At 47.0% G+C, this 21,434-nt stretch overlaps 1 protein-coding gene across 1 annotated transcript in view; it reads right to left on the minus strand.

Moving 5' to 3' along the window:
* TLN2 (talin 2) overlaps positions 1–21,434 on the minus strand; it is a 454,271-nt gene that overhangs the window by 357,189 nt on the left and 75,648 nt on the right. The window contains exon 2 of the mRNA XM_007458874.1: positions 10,990–11,079. The gene's annotated coding sequence lies outside the window, so the exon portion shown is untranslated. The remainder of the gene's footprint in view (positions 1–10,989; positions 11,080–21,434) is intronic.

Raw genomic sequence — 21,434 nt, forward strand, 5'->3', positions numbered from 1 at the left:
CCCAACACCTATTCCCCAACACGACCACCACCAGACCACATTTATCTAGCATTTCAGTATTAGCCACAGAGGACTCAGTGTGAAAAAGGTGATCCATACCTGGCCAAAGCCCCTTCCTCAAGCAAAAATTCCATAGGTAGAAAAGCAAATGACATCTATCAGTGTCTTTAAAACTTAAGAACATACACAACTCTAAGAAGTTTTTCCTGATACCAAGGCACAGGATAAGGAATTACATTATTAACATTCTTTTGGGGAAGATGGAATGTCTCCAAATCTAGTTGTCCTAAGGCTGCCTATAATTTTTACTTAAATTCAGGCATAAGCACAACCTCTGGGAATATATGGCCAGACATATTTATTTTTCCAGCCAGCTGTCTCTGGGATGGGGTGAAGGCCTGCCGTCACAATACCTCTGATGACATGGACAAATGTGTCCCAAGTCATGCAGAGATAACCCCACAAATAAGTTCAGGCATTACAACTACCCAGAACAAATCAAAACACTATTTGAGAAAAAAAATGAATCCACAAATCAGTTTAATCTTTATAACACTCCCTTTAAAAGAAAGGCCGCATCCTTGAGGTCAGGGGCTGTGTCATACCCCTGTATATGTTCCCCCCAAATTTTAGCAGCATACTAGGTAGGAGAGTCAAGATGTACTGTTACTCATGAGTATTCGTGATCATTTATTATATTTCATTTTTAAAAGTACCTTTCCCCTATTTATTTCATTTTACGGTCCCTAAAATAGATTGCATGTGGTCATGTTGTTTGCTTCCTAATAAGAAGTGGGAACAACAGCTCTAGGGGTCAGCAAGGTCAAATGTCCAATATGAAACAGTTCATAAAGTAGAAGTTTGAGAAGCTTAAATCAAGGTAATACTGGCCACAATCAAACTGAAAATGTCCAGAGCTCTAAACAGCGCATCTTTCCCATATGGCAGCCTCCTGAGTCTTGAGAATCACATCTACAAGGAATCCCATCATCTCATAATGGTCTAGGTCTTAGGAATCTAGGTCTTAGGAATCCCATAATCAGTCCAGGAACTTTCACGCCCGATATGCAAACATCACGCAAGCTGACCAAACCCAAGCAGCTCAATGTCAGAAGAGAAGAGATCGTCAAAAGAGAAATGCAGTGACAGCAGCCTGGACAATCATCTTTTGCATTTAGAGAAGTGTCAAGCACATGCAGAGAAGAGATTTCTCCACATCTTCATCTGTCTTTTCTGCTCCTAGATAATTAGGAGGCAGCCAGGACAGCCAGATGTAGTCAAAGGGACCTCAGTGTTCACAGGCTCTTGTACTTCTGTCTCCAGGGTAGACCTTACCCTTGCCGCAAGGGCAGAGATGATGCTCTGTTCCTACCTCAGGCAAGTTGTTCCTCTCTGTGGGCTCTGAGGACATCGGCCCTTCCACCTACATTCAGGAGCACACCCTGAAGAGAAGGAGGGTGCCCGCTTCAGGAAAGCCCCATGTACAAGAAGCATTTGCAAGCCAGACGTAACTTTAAAGGAGGAGGTGGTCCTCTCTAAATGCTCACCTCCTCTGTGACACGTAGATTAAGTTATACAAGCTCAACATCACGTTAACCAAAGGGTCAAAGCTAAGGTCACCAGTGTGGGGACAAAATGACATCATGTACTTCCTGATGTGATACACCCAGAAAGATGCAAAACATCATTTTTAAGCATTCTGACAGAAACTCATCCAATCATGAGGAATCTCCTAGTAAGGAATTATCGTACAAATCCAAATTGCTAGGATGTAATGGACATTTTTTAAGAGTATAAGCCAATGTCATCAGAGACTAAAAAAGAAAAAAGGCAGAGGGACCATTCCCAGTTAAAGGGGATGACAGAGACGTGACAATTGAATAAAATGTGCGTGATCCTGGATGGAATCCTAGGTCAGGGGAAGAATAGCTGTACAGGACGTTATTGTCATTAAGTGGCAAAATTTGGGTATGAATTGTATATTCAATAATAGTAAGTCAATGTCGTATGCCGTGCTTTTACTAATTGAACTGTAATTACAAAGAGGAATGTCCTTGTTCTTAGGAAAGACATGCTGAAGCTATTTAGGGGTCAAGTGGCATGATGTGTGTAACTTCCAAACGGTTCAAAAAAGATAACATGCTGGGCTTCCCTGGTGGCGCAGTGGCTGAGAGTCCACCTGCCGATGCGGGGGACACAGGTTCGTGCCCCGGTCCGGGAAGATGCCACATGCCGCGGAGCGGCTGGGCCCGTGAGCCATGGCCGCTGAGCTTGCGCGTCCGGAGCCTGTGCTCCACAACGGGAGAGGCCACAACAGTGAGAGGCCCGCATACCGCAAAAAAAAAAAAAAAAAAAAAGATAACATGCAATGGAGAATGATAAAGCAAACGTGGCAAAATATTCATAATTGATGAATTAAGCTTAGGCTATATGGGAGTTCTTTGTATTCTGGCAACTTTTCTGTATGTCTGAGATTATTTTAAAATAAAGTCTTTTAAAACGAATTCAAATTCAACTTGTAAAGCATTTCCACAGTAACATCAGCTGAATAAGGCAAGGCCCCCACTGCATAGTAAACTCACCTGTCACCATCTGCTCACCCACAGACCCAGGTGACCGTGCCCCTCTTCCATCTCCAAGTCAACACCTGGCCGAGCTCAGCCATTCAGATTCATCTCCCAGGAATCAGAAATTGAGACACACAGACTGAGCCAGGAAGTTGTGAGGCGCTGAGCAGAACAGAGGGAAGCTTCAGGTATGAGGTCTCCATAGGAAGTGTGGACAGAAGAGCAGATCTGGTCTATGATAAGGAGGAATGTGGTGGCACTGGACAGAAACATCCCAGAGCTGCTTCTCAGGGCATGAACGAGTGCATTGGTGGGCACCTCTGAGGTACACACCAAGTCCTCAATAAAGGCTGGTGGAGCTGTACTGAACAGCTCCACAGACCGCACCCGCTTCATTTCAGCCACCTCACCTGTGTCTCTGTTCCTTGGCACAGAAGACTTGACAAGAACAGACTACCAATACAACGGGATTAAGAGTCACCATGAACTCCTACCCACAAAGGTAACGTGGAGAGCGCAGTCACCCACCCCTTGCTCCCATGCTGCTGCCCCGTTTCCTCATAGGAAAGGGTGGCTCCTCTGTGCTCTTCATGCCCACCGCCTCTCATCCAGGGACAGACTGCCTGCAGTGAAGAGTACAGCCTGTGACAGAGACCACTCAGCCTCTGCCAGGCATAATGCAATGTGGCCAACAGCGGGACTGAAAAGACTTGGGCCCTGACCAGTCGGGAAACTTGGATCCTTGGGCTGACTTGTGCCACTAACCTCCATGCAAACCTGATAAATTACCACACTCGTCTGACCTGCGTGTAGATAGAATAATGGTACCCAAAGTTGTCTATGTCCTCATCTCCAGAACCTACGCATATGCTACATTACATGGCAAAATGGACTTTGCATATGGGATTAATTTAAGAATCCTGAGATGGAGAGTTTGCCTGGATTATCCAGGTGGGTCCAATGGAAAAAAAAAAAAAAAAAAGGTCCTTGAAAGCAGAGAACCTTTCCCAGCTGTGGTCAGATGGAGATTACAATGTAGCTGGATTTGAAGATGGAGGAAACCAGCCAAGGATAGCGGGTGGCCTCTAGAACCTGGAAAAGGCAAAGAGATGGATTCTCCTCTAGAGCCCCCAGAAGGAACAGAGCCCTTGATTCTAGCTCCTTGAGAGTCGTATCAGGCTTCTCATCTACAGAATCATAAGATAAAACAGATTTATGGTATTTTAAGTCACTGTGTTTGCGGTCATTTGTGTCAGTGGCAATATAAAACTAATTCAGACCTTATTTCCCTCATCTGGAAATGAGTGGGTTTTCATCCTTTCTGAGAAGTGGGATTAGTGGAGCCTACAGTCCACCTCTTAAACTCCTAGAAGCCCCTGGGGCACCCCTGGAAAAAGCTTGGCCCTGGACCATGAGATCTCTAAAGGTAAGTAATTCACAAAACCAATGACCTCCATGTCAGACTGAACTCATTTAGTATCATCTGCCCTTGTTTTGGCCACCACAGCTCTTTCTTTTTTTAGTAATAAAAATATCTCCCAAGTTACTAAGTAACTGGCAAACCCCAGTGGCCCAGAACACCAGCATCCACATCGCATCCACTTCATCAGTGAACGCTCCTCCAGCAGCCACGCCCACCCCGGAGGGCTTTCACGCTGCCTCTGATCCAGTAGTGAAGTCACCACGGACCCCTTCCAGATTTCTGAGTCATGCTCACCACTGCAAGTCCAAGCAGCAGCAGGTGGATTGTGACCTCAAGGCAGCAAAGCCCAAACCCAGCCCTGGAAATTCAGCTGCTGCACAAGCATCACCTCCTGCCCTCCTCCCTAACATCTTCCCCATGCAACTGCCCTTCCATCTCCTGGGAGCCATGCAGCTGGCCGAAGGACAAACTGCCAAGTGTAATCCCTGGGTGCAGTGATGCACTCCAGCTACATCATGGGAGGTACTTAACTGACTGCCTCTCCTCTCAGGAGGACGTCTGAGGGTATTTTGTTTACCACTGAAATATTTCCATTGAAAAAAACATCTGGAGAAAACAGCTACTGCCCTAACTATGATTCAGCCTCGCTCGTAAGGCCCGTGCCGAACCTCGTGGCTGTTATGATGGTAGGTTTTGGGGCAGAGACTATTTGGAGCTTCCACTTCTTCCTTCTATCAACAGCTGGAGAGTGTGTGTGCCCCATGCAAGTGCAGTTCCAGGGGCAGGTCAAAGCCAACCAAGACAGACCCAGGAGAAAAGAGCTGTCACTCCTTTTGACAATCTTCGTTGCATCTACTCAAAACTGAAGCCCACCAGGTGGGCTGCCCAAGAGAGCTGTCCAGAGATAGAGAGCATCACCTCTAAAGCAAAGAGCATTTAGGTACCAGGGACTTGTACTGGAAATGGTTCTGGCCCAAAAGGGAGTCTGTCCTAAGCACCAGGGTGCAGGAATCAGCCAGACAGGGTGCCGGCTGCTATACAAAAGGAAAGAAGACTGTTCTTGGGTGGGAAGACCAGCAAAGCTCACCTACAGGGAATTTTATCAGCCTTTTATCATCCTGTCATCATCCACACTCCTGTTAAATACAAGATCTGCCACAGATGCCTGCTGAATGACAAAGAGGAACCATGACTGCGTTGGAGAAATGTGCCCCTGAAATGTCACAGAGCAATTCTGGGTGCCTGGGAGACCCCGGCTGCAGACAGCCTGGCATGGCCGTCGACAGTAAGTGTGCCAAGGAGCTTCCCTCTGAGCAGGAACAGAGGTGGGGAACTGGAGAAGGAAGTGAGGCCACAGCTGCCTGGGCAGCAAGAAGCCACCTCCAGCCTGACCCACATCCTGCCTCTCCCACGTGCTTGAACACATGCTCCTGAGCACCTATCAACACTCGGCACCACTGGGTCTAATCAAGAATGGGAGGGATACAGAGAAAAGGAGCCCACAGAGAGGACAGGGTAAGTCCAGAGGCGAGGCCTCGAAGGCTGAAACACAGAACCAGAGAGGGCATCCTGGCAACCCCTGCTAGTTAGACTTTGTTTGAAGCCCTGTGAACTCCCAGACCTGCCATGGCCATATTTTTTTGGAGTCTTCTATATATTTAGCTTTCAAAATGACAAAAATTTAAGATTAACAACGTTCTGTACTAGTGACAGCCCTTAGGTCACTGGGAACCTACGTATATCATCGTTTTAAAGGTGAATTTTCATGCTTGGTTTTCTCTATGGCTTCTCTGTTACCTCAGAAGCTCATTTACTTGAAAGACATATGGTGCCCAGAAAAGTCCAGTACAAATTGTTTGAGGCAGGACTGGGACTTGTGACTCCAAATCTTAACTTGTTTAAAATAAAGTGCCGGCTTCCTGGGTTCAAATAAATAAATAAATAAAGGTGAATTTTTAAAGGTGCATATATTTTGACCTCAAAATTCTACAGAAGTGCCCATATGGTCTATAAATAAATGTTACAAAAATGCTCATTGTGATATTACCCAAAAGAAAAAAAAGTGGGGAGAGGGAGGGTAAGAAGCCCAGCCAGCAACAGGAGGATGAAAGGTCACGCAACTTAATTGTTACATACTTTTTACATGAAAAGTTAACAGAAAGAGGGCTTCCCTGGTGGCGCAGCGGTTGAGAGTCCGCCTGCTGATGCAGGGCACACGGGTTCGTGCCCCGGTCCGGGAAGATCCCTCGTGCCGCGGAACAGCTGGGCCCGTGAGCCATGGCCGCTGAGCCTGCGCGTCCGGGAGCCTGTGCTCCGCAACGGGAGAGGCCACAGCAGTGAGAGGCCCGCGTACCGCAAAAAAAAAAAAAAAGTTAACAGAAAGAAATAATATGCAGTCTTTCCATATGGAATAGATTTCTTTTTAGCAGGGGATCAATGTCCACGATGTTCGTTTTTAAAATACATTACACAGAACATTATTACACGATATTAATTTTGTTTTTAAAAAATATGCTTTCTCACACACAAAGGGTCATGAGTACATTATAGAGAGTCCTGCTACCACCTTGAAAATATTGTCCCTTCTCACAAAAACTAAATGATGTAAACAGTGTCCTTTACTGTTCTTAAACCAGGTAAGAGCTCTGTCTGTGAGGAGGAAAAAGGTGTAAAAACTGCCAAATCCCCAGTCAGTCATTCCTTTAATTAGAAATCTTGCTTTTTTAGGCTTTTCTTTTTTTTAATAAGCAGAAACATGCCTCTGAGGGTCCCAAATGAGGAAAAGGGTTGGGATCGGATGTCACCATGGACCCACAATTTCAGACAAGGTAATACAATGGATTAGAACATCCCGGTTTGCTGGGTAGGGGTACTCGGCCATAGGCTGCAGGCAAAATCCTTCTGTGTCCCCCAACCCCAAGTGCCCTGTGAGCAATAGTGTCTCTAAGGCTGGGATATTTTGAATGACAGGGATTGACAGACTCCTGCATTGAAGCAGAGGCAAGAAGCAAGGATGGCAAATCACAAAGTATCTGAATACTGTTTATCCCTGCATTTGAAGCGGGAAGGGGCCTGCATCTCCATTCCCTGGCATCCTACAATTTGTCACATTGTACGAGATGTACTTTAAAAAAAAAAATTCACAAGGAGGGGAGATAGTCCCAAGTCTGGTAACCCTATAGCATGAAACACAGGCCCAAAAGGCTGGACACTTTGGCAAAGACTCTGTGAGAGAAGCTACTCTCTTCCCTTCTTATGAACCTTTTCCTTTTCTTCTTTAATATCAACAGGTTGCAAGTTAGTTTTGTAACATTGTATCTCTTTAAAATATACTTTTACTTTACAAACAAAAGCTGTTACAGGAAAGTACTTTTGTTAGACACACATTCAACCTCTTCCACCCCATTTGCTCTCTTCCATTACTAAAAACAATTGGAGACCCCAGAGAGGAGGCCTTCTGAAGTCCGCAAAAGGCAAAGAAACACCTACCTTTGTGTTTACCTGTGAAGGCCTATAATTACCAGAGACCCATTTGACCACTGTTACCACCACCCTGTTTGCTCAGGGATTCATCAGCAGTACTTATTAAGCCACTGCTCTTCTGATACACTGGCTTTAGATAAGCCAATGGAAGAAGGAAATTACACTGTTGGGTTCATTTAACAAATGTTTACTGAGCCCAAGGCTGAGCGTTGGGCCCCGGGACAGAGGCTGGATGAAGCATAATCCCTGTCCTCAAGGGGCTCATTTCTACAGACCAAGAAATTGGCTTCAGACATGGGCAAAGAGCTCAACTGGAGGGAATGCAGCCAGACACAGGGGGAAAGGGGCACTTCAGCCAGTCCTTGAAGACCGAATGGCCAGGATGAGTACGCAGTGCTCCAAGAACATCATATCTAAAACCAAGTAAAAGTCACCTCCTTCCTTTCACTGTTGAGGAATCAGTCCCAGAAAACAGAACCCACTAGACATTGGTGACTGTATGAGAAACTGAGGCCCAGGTAAACATATACGGGCACAAGTTTACTCACTATGGATCTGGGAGGTGAATCCAGTTCCCACCAGCTCCAAATCCTTAACTCTGGATGCAAAAGCCTAAAGAAGTGAAGAGGCGCTGCTTTTAAGATCCAATTCCATGTTTACCACTCCAGTGGGGAGGGATGCACACGGACTTAGTAACACTGAGTTTGCAACACACACCTAATAGTACAGTTCCTGCGTTGCCTAAAATGTGAGAATCAGAGTGTACACCTTGCCTCGGAAGCCTAGTTATATGGATTCAACTTAATTCTGCATCTGGTGAGTGGCTCAGTATATACACGCACTCAGCATATATATGAAACCAAAATCAAGGAACCTAGTTCAAACCTTAAAACCCTTAAAGCTCTAGAATTGTGTATCTGATACAGAGTAGACAAAATAACCCTGAGCAGAACAAGGTTATTTGGAAATGGTCAGATACAGAAATCCCATAAAGTGGCCAGAAAATGGTCTTCAAAAACAAAGTCATCAACCTGACTCCTCACCTTCTGCCTCCAGCTGTGAACCATCAAGGACTAAGTTGTAGCCCTGACTCTCGGGGTCACAGGCAGCCACTGCAGGCCCCCTAGAGACCTGTCCCCTGGGAGGCTGGCAGAAGCTAGCGAGGGTGGGGCGAAAAGTCAGCCTCCAAAATGTACCCTTCTCTTCCCTGTTCATTTCTGCCCCACATTGGCCAAGGTCCTCCTCTAACTCAAGGGAAGAAAGTGCTACAGAAGCTGACACACAGGGAAGCGCCATAACCAGGGGTATGATGAGGGCAAGACAGAAGAAAAGTAACACAAATAATCAGCAAACCACTCTTGCCACCAGCAGTAAAATCCTCTCTCTAGTCATGATCCAGGTGGTAAAACCAAGAGGAGAAAAGGCCCTGCCCAAGGGCCGACAGACCAGGCCGGATCCTGAGCCTACTTGCTGTGTGACCCCGGGCAAGTTCGTCACCCCTGACCTCAATCTTGTCCTCTGTAAAAAGGTGACTACCTGCCTCGTGAGCCATCGGGAAGGTTAAAGGCACCAGGCCATGTGCCAAGTGCTTTGCCCAAAACCTAGTATGTCGTAAGTGCTCCATAAATGGCCACTAGAATATTAACTAGTGGAGAATCAATCTGGCTCCTTGTAAAAACTAAACATGACTTCTGAAAGGCTTGACTGCGGCGGTACAGCAGTGATGAGCCGGCAACACCACACCGGCATCTCGAGAGAACACCCCAGGGGCCAATTCACCAGCTGGACTCAAGACGCCCCCTTTGGCATCAGTGCCCTAAGCCCCCCTGCCAGCCCCTCGAACCCTTGCTCTGCCTGCTCTTTCTGTGGTCAGTTCTCCGCTTCCAATATAGTCTCGCTTCTCAACAACCCACTTAAAGTGCCACATTAGCCCAGCTGAGGCAGTCTGCTCCTAAAAACAAGAAACAGCCTCAGTATTTTCAGAAATGCTGACTTCAAACTAGGCACACTGCGGAGACCTCACAGGATTCCACCTCAAGAATCTGAAAAGCATCATATTTAAGGGAGGATTTCATTGACAACACCACAACACACAATAACAAGGTAGGAGCTCACAGACACTGGGGAGGGTAACAGGCTCCCATACTCAATGGTCGGGCTCGTATTTCAAACCACTCAGCCTCACACGGCTGAGGGAGGCGGACCCGCCAGACAAACTCCCGCCGGGTCTCTGGGGGCTTTACAGGCACACACCTCAGGCAGTTCACCAAGAGTCACACTCGAGGACAAGTCTCATGAGCATCAGGATCCTTAGACCTTACTTCTCCAAGTGTGAGCTACAAACCAGCAGCTTCGGCATCACCTGGACCTTGACAGAAGCACAGGCTCGCAGGCCCCCCCAGACCTACCCCATCAGGGTCTGCAGTTTAACTAGATCCCCAGGGGCCAGTGCTTGAGAGTATTTAGAACAAAGCAGTCTACCCAGACAGGACTGTGATCATTTACTTAGGTTTTCACTTGGTCTTTTTCTCTCTTCATTGAAGTTCCATGAGAGCACACTGTGCCAACCTTAGCCACCGGCACACAGTAGTTAATATTTGTTGAATGAATGAACGGATGAATGGGTGGTCTACCGAGTGACTGAAGAGGCCTATCCTGTGTTAAGTGCAAAGAAAGGTGCAAGCAAGGGCCTGAGAGAGGAAGAGACAGAACACTTCGGGGTGGGAGGAAGGAGTCTATAACGAGGTGGTCAGAGGAGGCCTCTCTAAAAGGGGTTTGCAGACTTCCCTGGTAGCCTAGTGGTTAGGATTGCGGGCTTTCACCGTGGTGGCCCAGTTTCAATCCCTGGTCAGGGAAGATCCCGCAAGCTACATGGTGCAGCCAAAAAAATAAATAAAAAATAAAAGGGGTTCGCACCAGGGGCGGTGTGAGGCTCAGGTGTGATAGATGAGGAGGCCCTGGGGAAGAGGATGTCAGCCGCAAGGATCAGCACCTGCACTTGCCACCATTAAGAGTTTCGGGGGCTTCCCTGGTGGCGCAGTGGTTGAGAGTCCGCCTGCTGATGCAGGGTACATGGGTTCGTGCCCCGGTCTGGGAGGATCCCACATGCCGCGGAGCGGCTGGGCCCGTGAGCCATGGCTGCTGAGCCTGCGCGTCCGGAGCCTGTGCTCCGCAAATGGGAGAGGCCACAACAGTGAGAGGTCCACGTACCGCAAAAAAAAAAAAAAAAGAGTCTCGGCCCGTAGGCCAGCCAGGATAAGAATCAAGACTGGTAAGTTGGGCTCTGGTGGTGGAACAAAGCAGATCTCAGGAGGCAGATTCAGAAGGCCCCCGACCATATGACCGCTGGGGCAGAAAGGCTGTGTCTGGAGTCACAGCTGCCATCTCTAAGGCTCCTGAAGGTGGGCATGCCAGAGGAGGTCTGCAGAGGGAGGTGGTCCATCAGCTAGACTTTGTTCCCTAGCCACTACCCCTCCAGCCCTCGGATTCCAAAGTTGAAACATGGAGATTACTCACCGTTTTCGCCAAGTCGATCAAGGAACTTGCGGGCAGCCGAACATCCAAGGGTCCAGGAGCCCAGTCCAGATGTTACCCTGCAGCAGCACGCTGGCAAAAAAGAGACAAATGACAAGAGTCAGTGCAGGCGGCCACGTTAGTGGGGAGGCAACGCTGTCCCAGCGTTGAATGACACCGACAGGCTTCAGATTCTAAAGACAGCAGAAAAGGAAAACGCCACGCAGAGCCAGTGGTCTCAGAGCACTGTGCATTGACACAGATGGCAACTCCTCTGCCCACAATGTCGGGAGAAGCACCATGTCACCAGCAGCAGCTCCAGAACAGCCTCTCTGCAAATCCCCCAGTGTGGAGTCCAGACGTACGGCTGCAAAGCTCCCTTGGAGATAATCAGGCCCAACCCCACCCTTTACAGATGAGAAAAGCCAAGACTCAGAAAAGACAGGCCTTGTCCAAAATCAGCAGCATGTAATGGCGAGTCCAGGAAGGGAATGTCAGAATCAAGTCTATAAAGAGCTTAAGTTTACCTGTAAATTACCTTCCTTCAAGAAACTCAGGTTCTAAATAAATGTTGTTCTTATTCGTTCTGGCTCTTAACAGAGAAGAGACGAATCTTAATCATTCCCCTAGTTCTCTCTCCTTAATCCCCAAGGACTTTGAAGAGCCAAACTGAAACTCCTGGTTTTCTTCAAAGACAAAAAAAAGAGAGAGAGAAAGAAAAACCTCCGGACTATTCACATTTGAGTACAAGAAGAAAAATCTAAAAACTGTGGAGGAAAACCTCAAGACCTAAAAATTCTGAATTTATGAGATATAAACAGCACAGAACCAAAACAAAAGCACCTTCTCCATGCATCAGGTTTCCAGACCCAAGAGACCAGAACCCTCCAGGGAAATGCCTGGAGACCACAAGAAGTGGTACATTTCAAAGATATGGGGGGCTAAGACTTGTCAATGGTCATTTTGTTAAAATGAAATGGATGATCAAAACGCTGAGTCTTTAGAAAATGACCCTTCTGGTTATTTTTTTTTAATGAATCATCATCTAATTATATATTTAAGCCATAATTATGTAAATAGTTACCTCTTCCCCTGGGGTTCTAGTTCCAGGTGACCCTGACAAATCAATGCAACCTTGGGCAGGTCACACCTAACCTTGCACGTCTTCCATCAACTGATCCATGAAAGAGCAGAGATGAAATAAGACTCGACTCTTCAGCTAGAGAATTCTGAAATTCCCCTACATTGCTGGAACAAGCTGAAAGCACCTCCCATTAAGTCAGCTTATACAAAACGTAATTACTCGCCTACTTTGAAGAAGTGAACGTCAGTCATGATAAATTTAAATTGCCATCTCTTAGGAAGTAACTACAAAGTTGGTGTAACAACAGGCATATTCTGTTTCTAGGGAGTTTCCTTCAGCAGTGACAAATCTGCCCCCACCTGCACTAAATGGATCTGTTTCCCCAAAGGTCCGTTATTATTTATAAGGGGGAAAGTTAGGGTTTCTTTTGCATGAAGTGGAATTTAGGCAGTGAGGTCATTTGTTTTGAAACTACAGCAACCATTCCAGTTTTTTCCCCGCCATTTTAGCATTTCAGTTACTCTGAGTCAAGAGTAAAAGATGCAGATTTCAGAGAAAATGCATAGCCTGCTAGGCCACCCACAGAATGGTCAAGGATTCTGCCCTGGACAGTCCGGGGCACAACTTTCCCTTTCCAAAGTTAGGCATGCTCACAGGTAAAAAAGCCAGCGCGGTCTCGCACACATTTCAAGGAATTTAACAGTCCCAGGATTCATTTTAAAAAATAAACCAAAAAAACCACAACATACCATATTGGCCACATTTTTCCTTATCCTTACAGGGAAGGAGGGTCCATAAACCCCTCTGGAAATATGATGGACCCTCTCCCCCAGAAGAAGAACATAACAGATTCAGTTTCAGAGGGTTCAGAGTCCCCTGAAATCTCTCTGTCCCTCTGGTTAAGGACCCCGGCTTAATTAATATAATAGGAGTCCCTTTTTATCTTTCTCTCTGAACTTTCTACAAGCCCTTGGTGAAGAGGGTCGTGAGTGGCAATGCCATTTACAAAGAGATACACAAGGGCAAGGACCAGCGAGAAAATTGCCTTCATGTAGCTCTTATGGTGGAGAGTATGACTCTGCAGCCAGCAATGTTAATAACTGTTCTAGAGCCCTAGGCTGCGCCTGGGAGCCTTCACCAGTTTCAACAGGGACCTTCCCAAAGCTGTGTTTGTGCTTGGTACTCAGCTTTTCAAAACGAAAACAATATCAAACATCTGCATTGTTTAGGAACGCATACATAGGTACCAAGGCTCAGTTAAAATAAAAAATTGAGATGCTTATCACAATTCTGAGGCGATGGTGGAGCGTCTAAGACATTTAAGATATTCGTAATGTTGATTTCTTAGCCTGGTTGTTGGCTTCCCAGATGTTCAAACTACTCCCATACATTTCACATATTCTTCTCTATGTATGTCACAGAGTAAAGCAATCTTCCTTACAGAGAGATTCAGGTCAGTGACAAGGACCTCCAGGACTTGTCATCTCAGACCCAGCTCAAGACAGCAGTGAAACTGTTCAGAGAGCCCAGGGCTTGTCTGAGGGTGGGGCCTGCCAGGGAATAGTTACCAGCTCTGGCCCCTGGGGCACCATCTATAAATACATCTTGTTTTTTTGTTTTTGCGGTACGCGGGCCTCTCACTGTTGTGGCCTCTCCTGTTGCGGAGCACAGGCTCCGGACGCGCAGGCTCAGCAGCCATGGCTCACGGGCCCAGCCGCTCCGCGGCATGTGGGATCTTCCCGGACCGGGGCACGAACCGGTGTCCCCTGCATCGGCAGGCGGACTCTCAACCACTGCGCCACCAGGGAAGCCCCTAAATACATCTTGTTTTTTTTAAAAAAAAAAGTCCACGCCCTGGGACAGCCCTGTGTTCCGGGCTGAGCCCCGATGCTGCCCGTCACTCTGGGAAAAGCTGGTGTTGGGTTTCTGCGAACTCATTGGTCTTTCCTCTTCCATGCTTGGCAGGCCTATTTCCTGAGGCACATTCTGTTACTGTGAACAATCTCAGTAAGTCTTCCTGAACTGCTAAGAAAGAAGCGAAGCCCAGACACGTGTGCAGAACTCAGAGGAACGTTTGGCCACCTCCTTCCTCAGCTGGATACAGAGGCCAGGGTGCCTTACATCTTCTCCTTCAGGTGCCTCATTACTCTACCCTCCTTGTGAGAACTCTGCTCATTCAGTGAGCGGTCAAGACAGCCACTGGCCAGAAAGAGAGGTGGACGGTGTATGGGGCCACGAGCAGTGCATCTCGGTTCCTAGCCCTTCCCACACACTTACCAATACTGTCTTGACCAAATAAGGAAAGTATGCTCTGTGCCTAATAATTTGAGCATGAGCATGCCATTCCCCAAAGACCCTTTTCTGAGGTAATCTTACTAGCAGGCAAAGCTATCATTTTTTAGTTACAACCGCCAAACACTGACACCATGACATCAAACAACGTTTTAACCCGGTTTGGGAGAGCCTGCACCCATACACTGTGCAGGATGGACTCACAGTAGCATGTGCCTAAGAAAGGAAATACTGTGGTCCCTCATCTCTTGCTATGTCTCTTCTGCTCCTCCCCTAGCCCACTGTTCTTTATAAAGGACACATCTTCTCGATAAGTAGCATTATTAAAGGAACTGAATTTATAAACTCACTCTCAAGGCATAGATTTCTTTTGAGACAGATCAACCCACACACTTTTTCTTCTGATTCACTGAATGTGTTATGTGGGTCTAGAATTCAGACAGTTCCCTAGGTCAGAAAATCCATTTGCTTGTGAACAGATAGAAATGGCAATGTTCTTTTTTTTTTTTTTAATTTATTTTTGGCTGCATTGGGTCTTCGTTGCTGCGCGCGGGCTTTCTCTAGTTGCAGCGAGCAGGGGCTACTCTTCATTGTGGTGCATGGGCTTCTCATCATGGTGGCTTCTCTTGTTGCGGAGCATGGGCTTCTAGGCGTGCGGGCTTCAGTATTTGTGTCTCATGGGCTTAGATGTTCCGCAGCATGTGGGATCTTCCCGGACCAGGGCTCGAACCCGTGTCCCCTGCATTGGCAGGCAGATTCTTAACCACTGCGCCACCAGGGAAGTCCCAATGGCAATGTTCTTAATGCTGGTCTCAGATGAGACGTCTGCTTACATGCTCCAAATAAAGGAAGCAGTATTTGACCCAGTTGAGAAGCCTCTGGAATCTTTTCCCCACCTAACACAAATGTTTCTCATTTGGTCCAAGCTGTGTTTCAATTACATGCCAAGAAAAGACAAAGAAAAACCCACCACCACCCACTCCTGCTTTCATGAAAACATTATAAATTAATCCTTATTACGTCAGATAGTAAAGTGGCCTCGCATAAGGTAATGTTGACAAAGGGTTACAAGAGCCAAAGCTTTCTCAAGAACTGCTTTGTTCGTAGGTGTTCTCCTGCTTGTCTGCCCTGCAGTGGCCTTTTTCCTTTCCAGAAAACAGACAGCATGGGGATGTGAGTCTCATCTGAAGCCTTTGACGTTCATTTTTAAAGGACTGTCATGAACATCAACACAAAAAAACAACTTCTGTGTAACATTAAATAATTTCAGGGCTTCCCTGGTGGCGCAGTGGTTGAGAGTCCGCCTACCAATGCAGGGGACACGGGTTCGTGGCCCGGTCTGGGAGGATCCCACATGCCGCGGAGCGGCTGGGCCCGTGAGCCATGGCCGCTGAGCTTGCGCGTCTGGAGCCTGTGCTCCGCAGCGGGAGAGGCCACAACAGTGAGAGGCCCACGTACCGCAAAAAAAATAAATAAATAATTTCAGCAACAAAAGTTGAATGAACTGAGTGACCTAACAGTCCAACTTAACCCAGCTAAGTCAATCCCAGCTGTGAGAGGGGAGGTCAGTAGTTTTAATTTCTACCTAGAGCCCACAGGCCAACTCCCTTGTCACCATTCAGGTAGAGGCATTTCAAAGAAATTCAAACAGCACACCATCTTCTCTGGCATATTTCTTAGATTAATTAAACTCTTAAGTGTTAAACTCTGAGGGTCCCACAACAGCACCAGACCCATCCTTTTCACAGTTTGGGTTACAGGCTCACACTCCAGAATGGAAGCCAAAGCTTTCCCATTTAAAGCAAAAAGGAAGGAAGGAAAATGTGAAGTACCTGAATTCTTTTTTTTCTTTTTTTTCCAGTTACGCGGGCCTCTCACTGCTGTGGCCTCTCCCGTTGCGGAGCACAGACTCAGCGGCCATGGCTCACGGGCCCAGCCACTCTGCGGCATGTGGGATCCTCCCGGACCGGGGCACGACCCCGTGTCCCCTGCATCGGCAGGCGGACTCTCAACCACTGCGCCACCAGGGAAGCCCGAAATACCTGAATTCTTAAAGGCTAAACCACCTTTATTATTATTGTCTTTTCCTCCCAAGGACCTCTCTGGTGATTAGTATGAACTTACCCAAGATTCTACACCAAAGTTCTATCTTTTTTATTTCAACCAGAAATTTTAGATGTAGAAGGAAACTTGGAGATTCCTGGGCCCATGGCTTATCAAACTCTCCTGCCAGAATTTCACCAGAAAGAAGAGGGTGGGCCACCAACACTGGGAAGCCATTCCCAGCAAGCATGAGATTGTGTTCATTTCGTTCAAGTTCTATATCTTAGCTTCAATTCTCACCATACAGATTTTCCACTTATTCAGTATGTGCATGCTAAGATACCTCGTCTTCCAAATCCCCGAGTAAAATTAAGGCCCCCGTAAGAGTCTTAGGTTTATCCTGGGGTTTCATAGACCCAGGCTAAGTTCACCACCCTGTACTTCCCAGTGGCCCAGGAAGCACGAATCGTGGCTCTGCCCTTCCTCTTGCAGATGAGGAGGAAACTGCTGCCCGAATATCTGATGACCTGATGAAGAGAGTCTGGGCAGCCCCAAGTACAGATCCCAGGTCTCCAGCCTCTTGGTCTGGGGCTCTTCATCCCTTTGCATCCAACGATTCATAGCCACCCAAAGCCAATCCTTAACTCATAAGGTCACAGTCCACTGTAAAATCTGCCCATACATCCGCTCTGTATTCAGGCAGGTTTAATTAAGTTGGTGAGTGTTCTCTTCTGAGCTTACCCCAAGGTTCACAAAATGGAAGCCCGATTTTTCATGGGTTTCAGATTGCGAAAACCTCCTTTGCCTTTGGCATACTTTGACTTCTTGCCCACTTGTAGGACATGTTGTCCCCATCGACACCCATTGGCTAAAATTAAAAGTACAAGCTGCTTAGTGAAGACAAGTCATTGGCGTTCAAAATCTAAAACAAGGGCTTCTCTGGTGGCGCAGTGGTTAAGAATCCCCCTGCCAATGCAGGGGACACGGGTTTGAGCCCTGGTCCGGGAAGATCCCACATGCCGTGGAGCAACTAAGCACCTGCGCCACAACTACTGAGCCTGCGCTCTACAGCCCTCAAGCCACAACTACTGAGCCCCCGTGCCACAACTACTGAAGCCCGCGCGCCTAGAGCCCATGCTCCACAACAAGAGAAGCCACCACAATGAGAAGCCTGTGCACTACAACAAAGAGTAGTCCCCGTTCACCGCAACCAGAGAAAAGCCTGCCCACAGCAACGAAGACCCAACGCAGCCAAAAATAAAATAAATTAAAATAAATTTTAAAAAAATCTACAACGAAAACCAGATCAAATCTACTCAAGGGAAAAGTGTCATCCCAAACACAATGCAGTTCATTTCAGAACCATGCTGACCTCTTTCCTGTAAATGGCCTTGGAGCCAGTGTAATCTACTGTCAGAGCTGGAGAAAACACTTTAGCTGTGCATTTCACATTTCAAAGCAAAAGGGGAAAGAGGCCATGCCAACATGAAAGTTGTATCTATGAATTCCAAGGAGCATCATATACATCTAAAGCAATGGTTCTCCACAGGGAGCAATTTTACCCCCTCAGGGGAACATTTGGGGGTATCTGGAGACACTTTTGGCTGTCACAATTTAAGTGGGAGGGGGTGGTGCTACTACTCTCTAGTGGGTAGAGGCCAGGGATGGGACTAAAAACCCTATAATGCACAGGACAGCCCCCAAACAAAGAATCACCCAACCAAACTGTGAACGGTGCCGAGGTTGAGCATACGTACCTAAAATACAGAAGAATACTAGGGCGAAGTCATGAGTCCTGCTTCTTCCCCAGTGGGCTGCTTGGTCTGGACATAGCACCTGAATTTCTGGGTTTCTGGCTCATTGTCACTAAACAAAGAGGTTGGCCTGTTTCAGAGACTTTGCAACCTCAACACTGGACTCAGGAGCCTTCCAGCATGGCAGCTCGCCAAGCCCACAGCTACTGTCTCTCACCCTAACACGCTTGATCAGGGGCATTTCCCACCAGGCTTCTCTCAGGCCCGTGCACCACAACTACTGAGCCTGTGCTCTCGAACCCGTGAGCCACAACTACTGAGCCCACGCACCACAACTACTGAAGCCCGCGCACCTAGACCCCGTGCTCTGCAACAACAGAAGCCACCGTAATGAGAAGCCTGCGCACCACAACGAAGAGTAGCCTCCGTTCACCACAACTAGGGAAAGCCCACATGCAGCAACAAAGACCCAATGCAGCCAAAAATAAATAAATTTAAAAATTAAAAAAAATTGTTTAAATAAATAAACCATTCTATGCAGTCAGTAAACTAAGGACAGACATGTAAGCTTCATTTTGAGTTTTATATTCTGCTTTGCAAAAATGCCTAAGCACAAAAGGGGAGAAAAAAGTTTTATCATAAAATTAAAAGCATGGCTGCAACTACATTCAATGATTTTAAAGTTTTTTTTGCATTTTCATAATACTTGGCATCCATCAACCAGCCCACCACCCCAGCTTAAGGGGCAGACTCAGTATTGTCATTGTTTTGTGAAGAGCGAAAACATGTGACCACCTTCCTATTCCCAAGACCATCTCTAGTGGCTCCAGCTGTATACACAACTCCCATGAAAGAGACCAGCTTAGCCAAGAGGCTGAGCCCCTCCATTCACAATCCAATGGTATCTAAAACCACAGAATACAGGGGTTGTTTTACAAGTAAAATTCTCACTTTTGGGAAAACAAATATAACTTGTCTGACTGAGGGGAGAGGATTAACATCTTAAACTGCCTCCATGAGCTCATCATCTCTCTCTCTCTCTCAAAGAGGGCAAAAGAGTGAACCACTTGTCCAATCATGCTCCTTAGAAATTCCTTTGTGCTCAAAGCCAAGGATTCTCCAGATCCCAAGCTGGGACACAGTAGCTGTATTAATGGGAAAAGTGGGAGAAGACACCCAGAAGAGAAAAGAGGAGACATGGAACTTCTAAGACTAAAAAGCAATAGCACACACCCCGGCTAAAAAGCTGAAGGGTCTTGACACATTTCATTTGCCTCAAAAAACCAACAAACCGGGCTTCCCTGGTGGCGCAGTGGTTGAGAGTAAGCCTGCCGATGCAGGGGACACGGGTTCGTGCCCCGGTCTGGGAGGATCCCACATGCCGCAGAGCGGCTGGGCCCGTGGGCCGTGGCCGCTGAGCCTGCGCGTCCGGAGCCTGTGCTCCGCAATGGGAGAGGCCACAACAGCGAGAGGCCCGCATACTGCCAAAAAAAAAAAAAACCAACACTCACCACAAGTTTCCCAGTACATCCATCACCCATAAAACAAACGAGAAGAAATCCAAACATCACTTAAGAGGAAAAACAAAAACTAGTGAAAACTCTACAGATGGCAACAGAGGGTTAATGTCTTGGGGCAAGGCTTCCCCTCAGCAAGTACAAATCCAAAATCATAATAAAGATAATGAAGGATTTAGTCATGAGCCCTCCCCTCGGCCACCAGAAGGAATGGCAAAAATGCAGAGTAAGCGCTGGAAGCCAGAACATTTCATTTTCTTTCTAACTGTGCAAAGAATTTGCATTTAAAATGAGCATTTCATCAGACCTTCCAAGAATGCTTGATATTTGGCTGCTAAGAAGAATACAAGTGGTCCTCCAAAACACCAAATTTCTAATTATTTAATTGCAAATAAAGTATCTGGGTTCCCAGGTAGTCTAAAGAACACTTGAAACTAATTACATCTTCCAAGCCAGGTGTAACAAAATATAGTCAAATATAGACAACTCTTAAAATACAGTCAAATCACATTACCAAAAAGTAACAAGGATAACAAGTACCTTCCAGGTCTTCCCTGGTGGCGCAGTGGTTGGGATCTGCCTGCTAATGCAGGGGACACGGGTTCGAGCCCTGGTCTGGGGGGATCCCACATGCCGCGGAGCAACTGGGCCCGTGAGCCACAACTACTGAGCCTGCACGTCTGGAACCTGTGCTCCGCGACAAGAGAGGCCGCGACAGTGAGAGGCCCGCACACCGTGATGAAGAGTGGCCCCCACTCGCCACAACTAGAGAAAGCCCTCGCACAGAAATGAAGACCCAACACAGCCAAAAATAAATTAATTAATAAACTCCTACTCCCAACATCTTCTTAAAAAAAAAAAAAAGTACCTTCCTGGTGACTAAACTCCCCATGAATCAAATATTACTTTCTATATATTTTCACATGTACAAGGAAAGTAGTATCAAAGAAACAAAAGTTTGTATGAAAACTAAAGAAAAAACCATTAGGAAAGTGGAAGGCATCTTTTCTTGAGCAATTAAGTATTGAACGCCCACAGAGAGAAGGATCGGGTTGCTGGAGGAGGATGAAGGCAGCGGGGCCCAGTGGCAGGGAAAACCCATGAGAGCCCCCCACCCCCCAGCCAGGAAGGGGACCGCTATTACTCACAGGAGCTGTAAATTGATAACCCTGGTTCTCAGCATCCATATCCAAAACACACAACTGAAATTTGATTTTTTTTTTTTTAAGAAAGGAAGGGTGGAAGGGGGGGATCCGGCGGGGGGAACACCAGAGAGCACCTCACAACTCCTCCGCCACCAGAGGAGGCGGTCAAAAAAAGGGGATGTCAGTGGGTGGCTTTAGCCTCCTTCCATAAGAAGGACAGTTTTAAGTAGTTTATTAAATGCAGAAGGGGCTTTTATCTTCTTTACTCAGTAACAATATTGGAGGATGGAAAGAAACACTAGAAAAATATTAATACAAGCTCAAAAAAGGGTTACCAGAGCCGTGGGGCTGGGGGGAAGGCAAGGGCACCCCTGGTTCTGAAGGGGAACAAATACTGCAATGAACCACGGGGCTCTTGTGGTCGCAGCCATCAGCCGAACTGAACAACACACAAAGGGAATTCTTGGGAGTCTGAAGCTGTTGCGCATCTCCTTCCACAATCTCCGCCTTGTGGGGGGCTGCTCTGCGGTCAGGATAGCTTTCCACCAGAGCTAGATTTCCTAACAAGGGCATTTTAATTAAGGATGAGACACAAGGCAATGCAACAGGGAAA

Source organism: Lipotes vexillifer, unplaced genomic scaffold (genome assembly GCF_000442215.2).
Source record: "Lipotes vexillifer unplaced genomic scaffold, Lipotes_vexillifer_v1.1 scaffold102, whole genome shotgun sequence".
Taxonomy (NCBI): domain Eukaryota; kingdom Metazoa; phylum Chordata; class Mammalia; order Artiodactyla; family Lipotidae; genus Lipotes; species Lipotes vexillifer.